The sequence below is a fragment of the Myotis myotis genome, unplaced genomic scaffold (assembly GCF_014108235.1).
Source record: "Myotis myotis isolate mMyoMyo1 unplaced genomic scaffold, mMyoMyo1.p scaffold_m19_p_20, whole genome shotgun sequence".
Classification (NCBI taxonomy): domain Eukaryota; kingdom Metazoa; phylum Chordata; class Mammalia; order Chiroptera; family Vespertilionidae; genus Myotis; species Myotis myotis.
In genome coordinates, this window is record NW_023416325.1 from 20,911,967 (window position 1) to 20,924,339 (window position 12,373).

Consider the following 12,373-nt stretch of genomic DNA (forward strand, 5'->3'; position numbering starts at 1 on the left):
GCTGAGCTGATCTTTTCTATTGTCTTTGGGAATTTGCTTGCCTGTGCACCTCGGTGCCCCACACATGCTCACTAAGCCTTCTGCCAAACTTCATGAGCCATCTAGGCTTCTGTGATGCTATTCCCAGTCTCTCATTTTCTGGCATTAATTTAAAGCAACATTTTCTCACCTCTGTCAGCAGGCTTCCATGAGTTACAGGCTTACAAAAAGAACTGCAACAGATTTTGTCACAAATTGCCCAAAATAAAAACGTTTGGTTTCATTTCCTGTTTCATTTCCAAATGATTAAGCCGTAGCTGCCTGTCACACCCGTGAGGAAGGACTCTAAGACCATTCCCAGGCTAAACAAAAACAAAATACACCAAACAGCAACCAAAGAACGCCATAGGCTTAGTAATTCGTGTTTTCCACTAATGAATGACTAACGTTGCCCGGGGCTGGTGACATAGCTGGCATCCCAAATCTAATAAAGCTCTTTCTCTTTTCATTGCAAAGAAGAGAACTGGTGGGAGTTCCATGTGCTACAATATGGCAGTAACAGCAGCTACTCTTTATGGGGTTCCCTAAGAGTTAGGGGGTGCCCATAATAATGCATATTATTGCAACTCCCCCTTTATCAGGATAGCTTTGGTTACAAGTGTCAGACAACCAATTCACACTAACCTAAGCAAAAAGGGAACCAACTGGGCTCATGTAACTAAGAGAACTGAGTTAGTGCTTAACATCACAGGAAGGGTTTCAGAAACCAACCTTTGTGACTAGCTACAGAAACTTCCTCTCCCCGTCTCTCATATTTAATTCTCCCCGCTGGCCTTTGCCTGTCGATCATATGGCCTGCTATAAACAAGCCCCTTCCTTCTGAACGGGAACATGGTTACCATTCTCCCAACGGATATAAAGTGCTGCCTTCTCCCACCATGTGTATATCAGTCCCAGGTTAAAATGCTGATTGGACCATTTGGGTCACATGTCCATTCCTTGCACCGATCGCTGTTTGTTGCCAGATGACTTGGTCAGAACTGGGTTATAGTCTCATCCTATTGGCCAGGGGCTCTGTGTCTGTTCATAGGAGAAAGGTTTAACAAACTAATAGGTAGGTAAAAACAAGGTCACTATGAATAGCTCTGCAGGTTGCATGCTGCCCACGGGTGCCAGTGGAGGGGCTAAACAGGGAATAAAATCCTGCCTCTGATCTGCTCAGCGAGCCATGCACCCCGGCCCCAGACACATCTGCTAGAAGAAGGGATGCCATTTTCCAGGTCATACCAAGATGTCATATAGGCCAGCAGCAGCCCTGAGCAAAAGCAACAGCAACTCCGGGCCACCACAATCTCTAGGAAGCCAGTAACGATGATCGCATTTTCAAGATGAGAAACCAGAAGTCCACAGAGGCCGAGTGAGGCGTCCAAGGCTACACAGCAGGAAACAGTAGAGTCAGGGTTGGAACCCACACCCGCCTGGCTCCAAAGCCCATGTTTCTCCCTTAATAACCCACTCAGCCGCCTCTGGGAAGTAAGAAAATTGGGTTATGTGTGTCTCTTCTCTCTGAAAACCCACTCACTGCATGGGGACAATCTAACCAAGAAAGCCAAGCCCAAGACAAGACACTTCACAGAACCCTGTGTTTGCAAGCAGCTTGCAAGTCACGGTGTTCCCCTTCAAAAGGCAATCTCTTGCTTGGAACGGTAAGAAGTTAGATGCAATCTGTTCTGATTTCTTCCCAATTTAGGACACGCTTTAGTGACCCATCTGAAGGCATGCCAGCATCCTCGTCTGGAGGGTATGTTCGCTTGGTTTATGTCTGCGCTCATCAAGGGCATCTAAATCATCCCACAGGAGAAGGGCCTGGAATTGACACAGCAGGCGTGGAGACGGGCTGCGCTGCCTTTCCCTGGGTATTAAGAATAATAATAATAATAATAATTACCGTTCACTGGGCATTTACTGTGTGTCATGCCTGGTGCCGAAGACACCCATCACCACACAGCTCTATTAGAAAGTTTGGGCAGGGGATGGATCAGGGGTTTGGGCTATTTAGCATTTGAACACTCTTCCTGTTGGAAAACCCTTTATTTAAAAAATATTTTATTGATTTGAGAGAGAGAGGAAGGGAGATGGATAGAGAGAAACATCCATCCGCTGCCTCCTGCACACCCCCTAATGGAGATCAAGCCTGTAACCTGGGCATGTACCCTGACGGGGAATCGAACCGGTGACCTCTTGGTTCATGGGTTGACGCTCAACCACTGAGCCACACTGGCCAGGCTATTGGGAGGTTCTTGGTGGGAGCCGGACCTGTTCCTACCACAGAATCAGAAGAGACCAGACCCCAATCGCCTTCCAGAACGTCCCATTTTGCTTAAGTGTCTACGTCTGTTGTGTGCATCCAACACCTGCTACATGGGAGTGTTGTTAACATTTTTCAGATAAGACTCTGGCACTCGGAGGAGCCCAAGACTTAGAGAATAAAGAGCCAGAGGAGGGCAAAGCAGAGCTACGTGAAGGTACGAGAGGCACAGTACAGTCAAGGTGCGCATCGCTGTGTAGTCAGGCTGACGTGGCTGCGGATGTCAGAGTCACCGATCCTCCAGCAAGTGAGTTAGCCTCTCTGTGCGACTCCAAGTCTTCATCCAAAACACACGCAACTGTTATGTCAGTAGCAAGGGATTCTTGAGAGCATTAAAAGAAATCGCGTATGTATTGCTCACCACAGTGTCGAGCACACAAAAGGCACTTAACACATGTTAGCTATCACGTCTGTCATTACTCTTACAGGGTGGGGCAAAGTAGCTGTATGAGAACCACACTGTCTCCTTGTATTATTATTTGCTAATCATTATATTACTTTCCATACGAACAGCTGTGCACCTACTTCTGCCCCACCCTGTACGTGTCCATTAATCCCTTTCTATGGCATCCTGCTAGAAGTGAGGGTTCCCCGAGGGTCTGGTGGGTTGTTGATTTATTTCTGTCACCCCTCCCACCTCCCAGAGACAGGGATGAAGGAAAGCAGAGTAATGCTTCCCCTGGGAGGAATAGTCCACGTCGGCGCACGAGGGGGATTCTGAAGCCAGACGCGCCCTCTGGTTCTCCAGGCGCCTCAGGAAGACCCGGCACCGAGCAGACAGGTTGGCCGGCGCTCATCAATCACACTAATGACGATGGATGGCCAGCCCTTTGCCTCCATCACCAGCTGCCCAGGGTTTTATCACCATTTCCCAGGGCAGAGCAGGCCACCCCCAACTCGTGCCCAGGCGGTTTTTTTCTTACTCCCTGTCACCGGAGCAGAGCCAATTAAAGCGCGCATTCATTTCTCCCCCTTCCGCCCTTTTAATTGCAAACAGAGCTGAGGGGTGAATAACGCAGAACAAAGGACAGATTTATTTACCCCAGGATATAAACACGATTATCAGAAACGAGCATTCAGAGCCCTTCGCTCCTGGGAGAATTTTAATTTGCTGACCCCTGCCTTACAGAAATCTCAGGTCTGTTCACGTCATTATAAAACCCCAAGAGTTTCGTCCTCCTGAGCTATTTGTTGGCACACAGGCATCACCCTGGCTCCTCCTCTCATTGGCCAACTGTGAGCCTCTGCACTGGGCTTCACACCAGGCTCTCTGACCCAGGCAGGAAGCCTGAAAGGAATTCTCTTCCCCTGGTGACATTCTCCCACCACAGGCCTCCTGGAACGATCGAGGTGAAGTTACACTGGTGAGCTAGCATGCATTTGGTTACAAATCATTTAACCTCTCAGCAAAATGACATTAAGCCAAAAGGGGACACTCTATCGGCTCCTGTAACTGAAAAGTTGACCATTAATGCTACCTTCAGGCATGGTCAGCTCAGGGCTCTAAGCAGGTCATTGGGCCTCCCTCCTACCTTCCTGGGACATTCAGGCAAGGCAGCCTAAAGTTGCAGCCTGTTCTCTGCTGCCAGGTGGGTGGAGAGGTCTGTCCTGAGCTTGAGGGGCGGTGGGCAGGGCAGCAGCTGGAGCAGGAGGCAGGGAGGGAGAGAGGGAGGGAAGCAGAGAGGCGCCTGGAGGGGGAGGGGGCTCCAGAGACCCCCGCTGGCTGCAGTGACAAGCAAGATGAATCTGTGAAACATGCATGGGTTCCGGTGGGGGAAACCTGGCTTCATGAAGGAAAATAAAAAGAAAAGGAGGGGAAAAATAAAAACAGAAGGAATGGGGGAGGGAGAGAAGCTTCTAGAAATTGAGTGGGATGGAGCTTGAACATCATAATTGCAGTAAACCTTTAAAGGGAAAGCAGCACCACAGATTGGTAAAAGCTGAGGCCTACCGGTGAGCGAATGAATGAATGAATGAAAAAATCCATGTGCCCAGCTGCTGGGCTAAGGCCTTTCCATGACTCATTTAACTTACTCCTCACAACAGCACTGAACCATCTATTCAGTATGGATGAGGATACCGAGGCTCAGAGAGTTAAAGAAATGAATCAAGCCCTGGACGGTTTGGCTCAGTGGACAGAGTGTCAGCCTGTGGACTGAAGGGTCCCAGTTCAATTCCGGTCAAGGGCACATGCCCAGGTTGTGGGCTCGATCCCCAGTGGGGGTGTGCAGGAGGCAGCCAATCAATGATTCTCTCTCATCATTAATGTTTCTCTCTCTCCCTCCTTCCCTCTCTTTCTCCCTCCCTCCCTCTCTGAAATCAATATATAAATTTTTATAAAAAGAAGTGAATCAAGGTCACACAGCTAGGAACTAGTATAGTCAAGAACTGAATGTGAATGTCTGACTCTGCTGCCGGAGGGGGGGAGGGCTCTTAACGGCTACACTCAGGCTTCTTACTAGTGAGAGCTGCTCTGCAGAACACCATACCCAGAAGGTCTCTGTTTGGGGGGGGGGGGGGGGATGGTTTGACCAAACACAATTGGAAAACACAGCGTATTCCCTCCCGGGGAAGGCCGCAGCACGCAGCACACAGCACACAGCACACAGCAGCACGCTGTGCGAAGCTGCTTACCTTGTCTGTGTGACAAACCGGCCCGTGATGGTTCACTGCATGTGCCCACTGGGCTAGTCCATGGAATCCAGATATGTGGTCGAACGTTAGTCTCCATGTTACTGGGAAGCTGTTTTTTGATGAGGTTAACACTTAGGTCCGTAGACTTTGAGTAAAGGAAATTCCCCTCTGCAATGTGGGTGGGCCTCATCCCATCAGTTGAAGGCCATAAGAGAAAGCGGACAGCTTCAGACTTGAGCGACAGCATGCCCTCTCCCCTGGCTCTCCCCTGCAGACGCTGAACTTGCCAGCCTCCACAATCACAGGATCCAACTCCTCTCTGTCTTACTGGTTCCGTTTCTCTGGGGGACCCAGTCGTATACGCAGACTAAACTTATGAGGCGCCTGAAGTCTGTGGCTCAGGATTCAGACGGGGCACCACAGGGACCACTCGTCTTTGCTCTGTTGCTGGGACTGCAACTGGAAACCTCTAACAGCTGGACTAAACAGTGAGGGCTGGAGGGTGCAGCCCAGGTAGCCTTCCCCAGCTGCCTGGCTCTTTGGCAGGCTGATGGGCGGGCTGGGCTCAGCTGGGACTGCTGGCCAGAGGGTATACCATGCCTCTCTGAGGGCGGCCACCTGGTGATCCAGCTCGGACATGGTGACCCCATGTTCCAGCCTCGGAAGTCACGTAGTGTCATTTCCACCACATCTATCAGTCTCAGATTCCAGGGGAGGGGACAGAGGCCCCACCTCTAATGGGAGGAGTGAGATTTTACAGCAAGATTATAAAACCACCATAATGGCCCTAAGGTTAACACACGTGTTTCCTTTTGCTTGACCCAGCTTTCCTCCATCTTCTAACTGCGTCTTCCCAGAGTCATGAGTTGAAGTCTTAACCCCCAGGATCTCAGCCTGTGACCTTATTTGGAAATAGGGCTGTAGCAGGTGCAATCAGTTAAGATGAGGTCGTGCTGGAGTCCAGCGGGCCCCTCAGCCAACGACTGAGTCCTTTTTATAAAAAGGGGACATTTGGACACAGACGCACCCAGGCAGCATGCCATGGGAAGATGACGGCGACTCGCAAGGTTTTGCATTTACAAACCAAGGAACCTCAAAGATTGCCTGCAAACCTCCGGATGCTGGGAGGGAGGCATGGAACAGACTTTCCCAGCCCTCAGAAGGAACCAACGTGCCAACATCTAGCCTCCAGAACCGTGAAGCAAATTCCCATTGTGTAAGCCGCCCAGTTCATGATATTTTGTTACTGTAGCCCTAGGAAGCGAATACATATTCACTCACTCACTCAGCTGAATTCAAGGCCCTTTCCAGTCGGCCCCAAATGCTCGCCACTCCCTTCTCTGCATTTTCTGTTTTCTAAAAATAATATACTCAAACTACCTGGTAAACAGGATGCACAGTAACTTCTCAGTCCTCCTCTTTAGCTGTTTGTCCTCTGGGTCATTCCTGCTTGTTGCCCTGAGCCTGCTCAGGGCGTTTGCTTCGCCTCCTGGGCCTCCTTCCACACGCACCTGAGCTCCCAATTTCCTAAAGAGGCTGGAGACTGGTTCCTCCCTCTGGAGCCAGCTCCTCCTCCTGCTCTAAGCCCAGCCCCCAGGCAGCCCCAAGGACTGGGCAGGGGCTCACAACACAGCTGTGGGAAGGCTGTGGGAGGGCAGGGTGGCTGAACAAGCTTTTGGGACTTTTCTGGGTCTGATGGAAGCAGCAGAAAGAGGGAATGCTGCAGGAGCCGTGTGGGGGGAACACCGCTGAGCGTTGGTAGGAGATGGTGCCCAGTCCAGGCCCTAATAAAAATCAGCTGTGTGACTTTAGGCAGGTCTCTGAACCTCTCTGGGCCTCAATCTCCCCATTTATGGAACCCAAATATCCACAGGGATCCTCTTTCCTTTAAAGTCCAGACGAGATCGATACAGGTACCTTTAGTACAAATTGTAGAAAATCTGGTGCCCTCCCCAAGATTTCTGTGAATTCCTGGGGTGGGGTGGGGGGGGCTTTCCTTTTGCTGTTAGTTCTATTTAAGGATCATCACTAATGGAGTCCCTTTCAACTGTGGGGCAGGCAGGTGAGGAATGCAGCTCCTGCCTCCACCTCCACCAAGCTAACCACTCACATGAGGTATCATGTGAATAAACAGGTATCTTGTGTTTGCTGCCCACCACTGTCTCCCAATGTGAAGCTGATATTCCAGAAAAACCTCTCCTCCGTCTCAAACCAAGTGAGTGTGAATGTGATGCCACCTCTGATTCCAGTCCTGGCCAATCAGAGCATTCCATTCCTCCAGACACAGTGATTGGTTCAAAGAAGTCATATCATCCCAGTCAATCGAATGAAAATTCATCCTGAGTCTTTTTTGGAAAAATTATTGAGAATCAATACATAAGAAGAAAGAAGAAGAAGGAAGAAGAAGGAAGAAGAAGAAGAAGAAGAAGAAGAAGAAGAAGAAGAAGAAGAAGAAGAAGAAGAAGAAGAAATAAAGGGTCAATGATATCATTTAAGGCCCTGGGGCCCAGTCATGCCTGGTGTATTTAATTTCATAAGCAAATAAACACTCCTAACTTATTTTTTCTTAATCCAATTTGAATTTTATTTCTATCACTTGCTCTTGAAAGAGACCTAATATTAAACCTTGAGAGGCTAGATGAATTTACAGCATAGCAACACAAACAATATAAATTCAATATTAGATATGCGTGTTTCTAGAAGCTCTTTGTTTTGTTAACTCAGGTCCTGCCCCCTCTGCCAGGAGGCTCATGTGCTCCGTTCCAAATTCCTGTTTATTCCTGGGGCAGAGCGGCTCAGCCACACCCACTGCAGCACCAACCCCACAGCAGTTCCCCTTCCTTCCCTCGGGGAGTTCTTGTATCCACAAAACACAGTCTTCACTCCTCTGCATATAAAACGGAGGCTGGGCAAGGCCTCCTCTATGTTCCTGCCACTTTAAAACTCTGGAGTTCAAAATACAACAAAGCCATTAAAATTGGGGCCTAGGAGACTGTTTTTCAAAATGCAAGTCACAACCCATTAGTGGGCCTGGAAATCAATTTATGTAGTCATAACCAGCGTTTTTAAAAAATGAAAGCGAACAAAACAGAAAATAACAGAGTACATCATTCATAATAGAGGTGAGTAGTGGTTCATGAAACTTTCATTTCAATTATAAATATAGAGGTACTGCACGTACACTGTACTGGGTCAGAGTTTAAAATATATTTTTCACTGTGGGATCAAAAATGTGAACGCTAAGGGTAAAAATCAGCACTCACTAACAGGGAGAGATGTCAGTAAGTTAAAAATTAGTGTATTTAATATGACCTAATTTTTGTCAAATCACAGAAGGGATAAGCTATTGTTGTATCTGGAAAAATTATGAAATTGTATATACCAAAAGGCTAAATTATTATCCCTGGGTGGAGAGATTGTGGTGTTTTTTATTTTCATGTGTATACTTTTTGTGTTATCTCATTTTTAAAAACAGATGTGTCACTTCTACAATCAAAGATTTCTTCCAGCCCTAACCGGTTTGGCTCAGTGGATAGAGCATCGGCCTGCAGACTCAAGTGTCCCAGGTTCGATTCCGGTCAAGGGCATGTACCTTGGTTGCGGGCACATCCCCAGTGGGGGGTGTGCAGGAGGCAGCTGGTCGATGTTTCTCTCTCATCGATGTTTCTAACTCTCTATCCCTCTCCCTTCCTCTCTGTAAAAAATCAATAAAATATATATTTTTTAAAAAGATTTCTTCCAGCTTACTTTTATTTGGAAAGGTATATATACCCTTAAAAACCCTCTAAAAATATCTTTAAAAATTATACCTAAATATATGAATATATGCTGTTTTGGCTGGATTTAATTTCCCGATTCTGCAGTGGGAGAAAGAAGTTTGCAAACAAAACTTGGGAAATCGGAAAACATCGTAAGGGGTGGGGCTGGTGGGAGCTAGGGTGGCAGGCTATGCTAATTCTCCGAATGGATTTTCCACATCAGTGAGTTCCTTTTCTTCTCTTAAGCTACTGTCTTAGGAAGGTATCTGCTAGATTCTAGAATGTAGCTATTATATATTCCAAATGTCATAGGCCTCAACACCTGTTTGAAAGCGTGGAAGTGATGGGGAAAGCAGTGTCACTGAAGCTAAAGGAAAGAAAGACAGTTTCTAGCAAAGTGGCAGGAGTCGGGTGACTGAGGCAGTGATTTCTGAGGCTGTCCTTGAACACCATGCAGAGGACAAAGCCAGAGAGAAGGAGGCCGAGAGAGTCTCTTCAAGGGAGATATTGTCAGGAAATTGAAAAATGGGGCCACCCCATCCAGACTGTCTAAACAATGACGCCTGGAAGAAGGCAACAGTGGGCAGATTGCTCCCAAATGGTTAGCTGAATTGTGAGTTGAAAATGATAAGTTACACAAAGAAATTACAGGGGGGAAGTGGTGGGGGTTGGTAGGAGAGAAAGGAGGGAGAGGAAGAGGAGACTATAGTGGTGAACAAAATTCTCAGCTGTCACTTTTCGGAAGAGCCGGGAGCCATGCAGACTGGGGAAGAAGTGCTTTGGGGGTCAGATAAACACAAATAAATGCACATTTCAACCTTGTCTCGGCAATGATCTACTGCTCCCATGGAGAACGCTCAAGCTTTGTTCTTTTCAGAGGAAAACACTTTTCTCTTTGCTTCTATGTGCAAAATGGGGAAAGAACTGACATTGACTTCTACTTGTGTATTCTTAAAGTCATACATGCACATGAGTTAGAAAAACATTTCAAACAGCACAAAAGGCGATCCAGGGAAAGTCAGTTACACTTCATGCTGGGGATCTGCTCGCCCACCTTCTCCTGTCCACTTTCTACCTCCATTGCACCAACAGGCTCTCATGGCCTCTCTGGCTTGTAGGTGGGTTGAGCCAATGGGAGACGTTGGCAGAGCAAAAAAGCAGGGTGTGTTTGGGGCATCCTTCCTGCCAGGTTGCCTCAGACAGGCTGTATCTCTCAACTACAAACCCCTGGTCCTCGCAAGGATGCTTTCAAGACGTGATCTTTGTCCTTCAGGGGTGGTACCCACTCCCTCCCCTCAGTCCATAGAAATGGTCACAGCCCTTGGTTACCGCACTTTGTCCTCTGTCCCACTCTACCCACCCCTGTGTCCTGGCCCCTTTGTACATATGCCCTCCTCATTCCACCATGATCTGAGCCGGCCACCTGTGTCCTGCTGGGCCCTGGCTCATACACTCTCCTGTTCTAAGTCCCCAGTGCCATGGTCCCCCACTGCAAGGTGGCCACTGGCACAGCTTCCTTCGCGGGGCTCTCTCTCTCTCTCTCCCTCCCTCCCTCCCTCCCTGCCCCCTCTTTCTCTTTAATAAAAAGTTAGCACATGATGTACCTTGTTTTCATCTCTTCTGCTTTTTAAACTGAATAGATGTTGAAGATTGTGCTGGATGCTTTCTATTTGCACAACCTCTGTCCACTCCATTCCCCACCCCTTTCCACATGCTCCGTGCCCCTAGAACAGTGATGGCGAACCTTTTGAGCTCGGCGTGTCAGCATTTTGAAAAACCCTAACTTAACTCTGGTGCCGTGTCACATATAGAAATTTTTTGATATTTGCAACCATAGTAAAACAAAGACTTCTATTTTTGATATTTATTTTATATATTTAAATACCATTTAACAAAGAAAAATCAACCATAAAAATGAGTTTGCGTGTCACCTCTGACACACATGTCATAGGTTCGCCATCACTGCCCTAGAGGGTGACCTGTATGGACTGCATCCTTGGGCTCCCTGGCCACATGGCCTCGAGTGAAGCCTTGCCCACGGGATTGGGGGCACTGGCAGTGGGAAGAAGGCAGAGGGAAGTGGGCTCTGGGTGTCTGTCCCTCTGCGCCCTCCAGGTCGGCTGCTTCCCTCTTCAGAAGGTACCGCTCTGTTGTTGGGCGGCCCTCGGTACAGGCCCTTCTCATTCTGCTAACTGCTCCCCCTTTGCCCCTTCAGGTCTGGAGTTGGTACCAGCTCCCACGCTTGCCTGCCTCGCAGAGTCTCACACCCCCGCTGGGTTCCATGGATTGGCCTTTACCTGCAACTGAACTCTCTCAGGGGCCCCTTTGACCGTCTCCTTGTTCTTCCCGTGGTGACATCTCACCACAGTGCTTGTGAAGCACCTCATTCTTTTTTTTCTTTTTAACAACGGAGACTGTAACATTGTTAATTTCACCAATTCCCGATTGATTTAAAAAATATTTTTATTGGTTTCAGAGAGGAAGGGAGAGAGAGAGAGCGAGAAACATCAATGGTGAGAGAGAATCATTGATCTGCTGCCTCCTGCACGCCCCTTACTTGAGATCAAACCCACAACCCGGGCATGTGCCCTGACCAGGAATCAAACTGTGACCTCCTGGTTCATAGGTCGACGCCCAACCACGGAGCCACGCCAGCCAGCCCCGATTATCGGTATTTGATTTGAAGGTACTAGCAAGACTTATTTACAACCTATTTCTCCCCCTACTCCCCACTGCCTCTCAGCTGAATTCACCCCCAAGTCCAAGTCTCATGATCCTACCGTCAAGAATGGCCTACCTCTTGTGTGAGAGAAGATTTTGGGAGACTGGGAAGGGAAATAATCCTTCAGGTGGAAGAGAATGAAACTGGTCAACTCTTTTCAATGCAGGTGACAAAATATGGACTCAAATCAACTTACGAACAGTAACAACTACCACAGCCACAGCAACGCACTGTTATTCGTGGACTCACATAAATGGATTTTGGATGGTGCCAGCCTCGAGCCCACCTGGGTCCAGGCACACAAACACATTCCATCAGAACCCAATCTCTCTCTTAATCTGCTTCTCTGCGTGACCTCATTTTCTTCTCTTACACAAAGACTTTTCCTTGTGGCACAAAACAGTGTCCCAGGACAGAGCCCAATTCACACTCTTCTGGTGCCAGGACCTGAAAGGAAGACCCCTTTCCTTGAAACAATTCTGATTGGCTTAACTTGGCTGACATCCTTACATCGGCCAATCACTGAGACCAGGTGGAATGGGGTTCTCTATTGGCCGGGCCTGGTGATAAGCTCACTTCTGTGATCGGAGCAGGTTAGGACTCCTCCCCAGTGCAAGTGCAGATTCTGGACAGCCAATGTCCTCGGTGTCCACTCATGAGGCCTTGGCTGTGTGTCCTGACACCAGGTGGAGAGGTGGCTAATCAGCTAATGTTGATTTTAGGTCTATGCAACCAACAAAACATCCTCCCACCCAAATGAAACCACCCGACTGCAGACCCAGGATTAGAATACACGGGGTCCTGTTCAAAACGAAGGAATTGGTTGGACAAACTATTGGAGAGCCATAAAACTGGAACTCCGTTTTAGCGAGCACTCATTTAAAAACCGTGTTTAAAAATATGCATCTATAG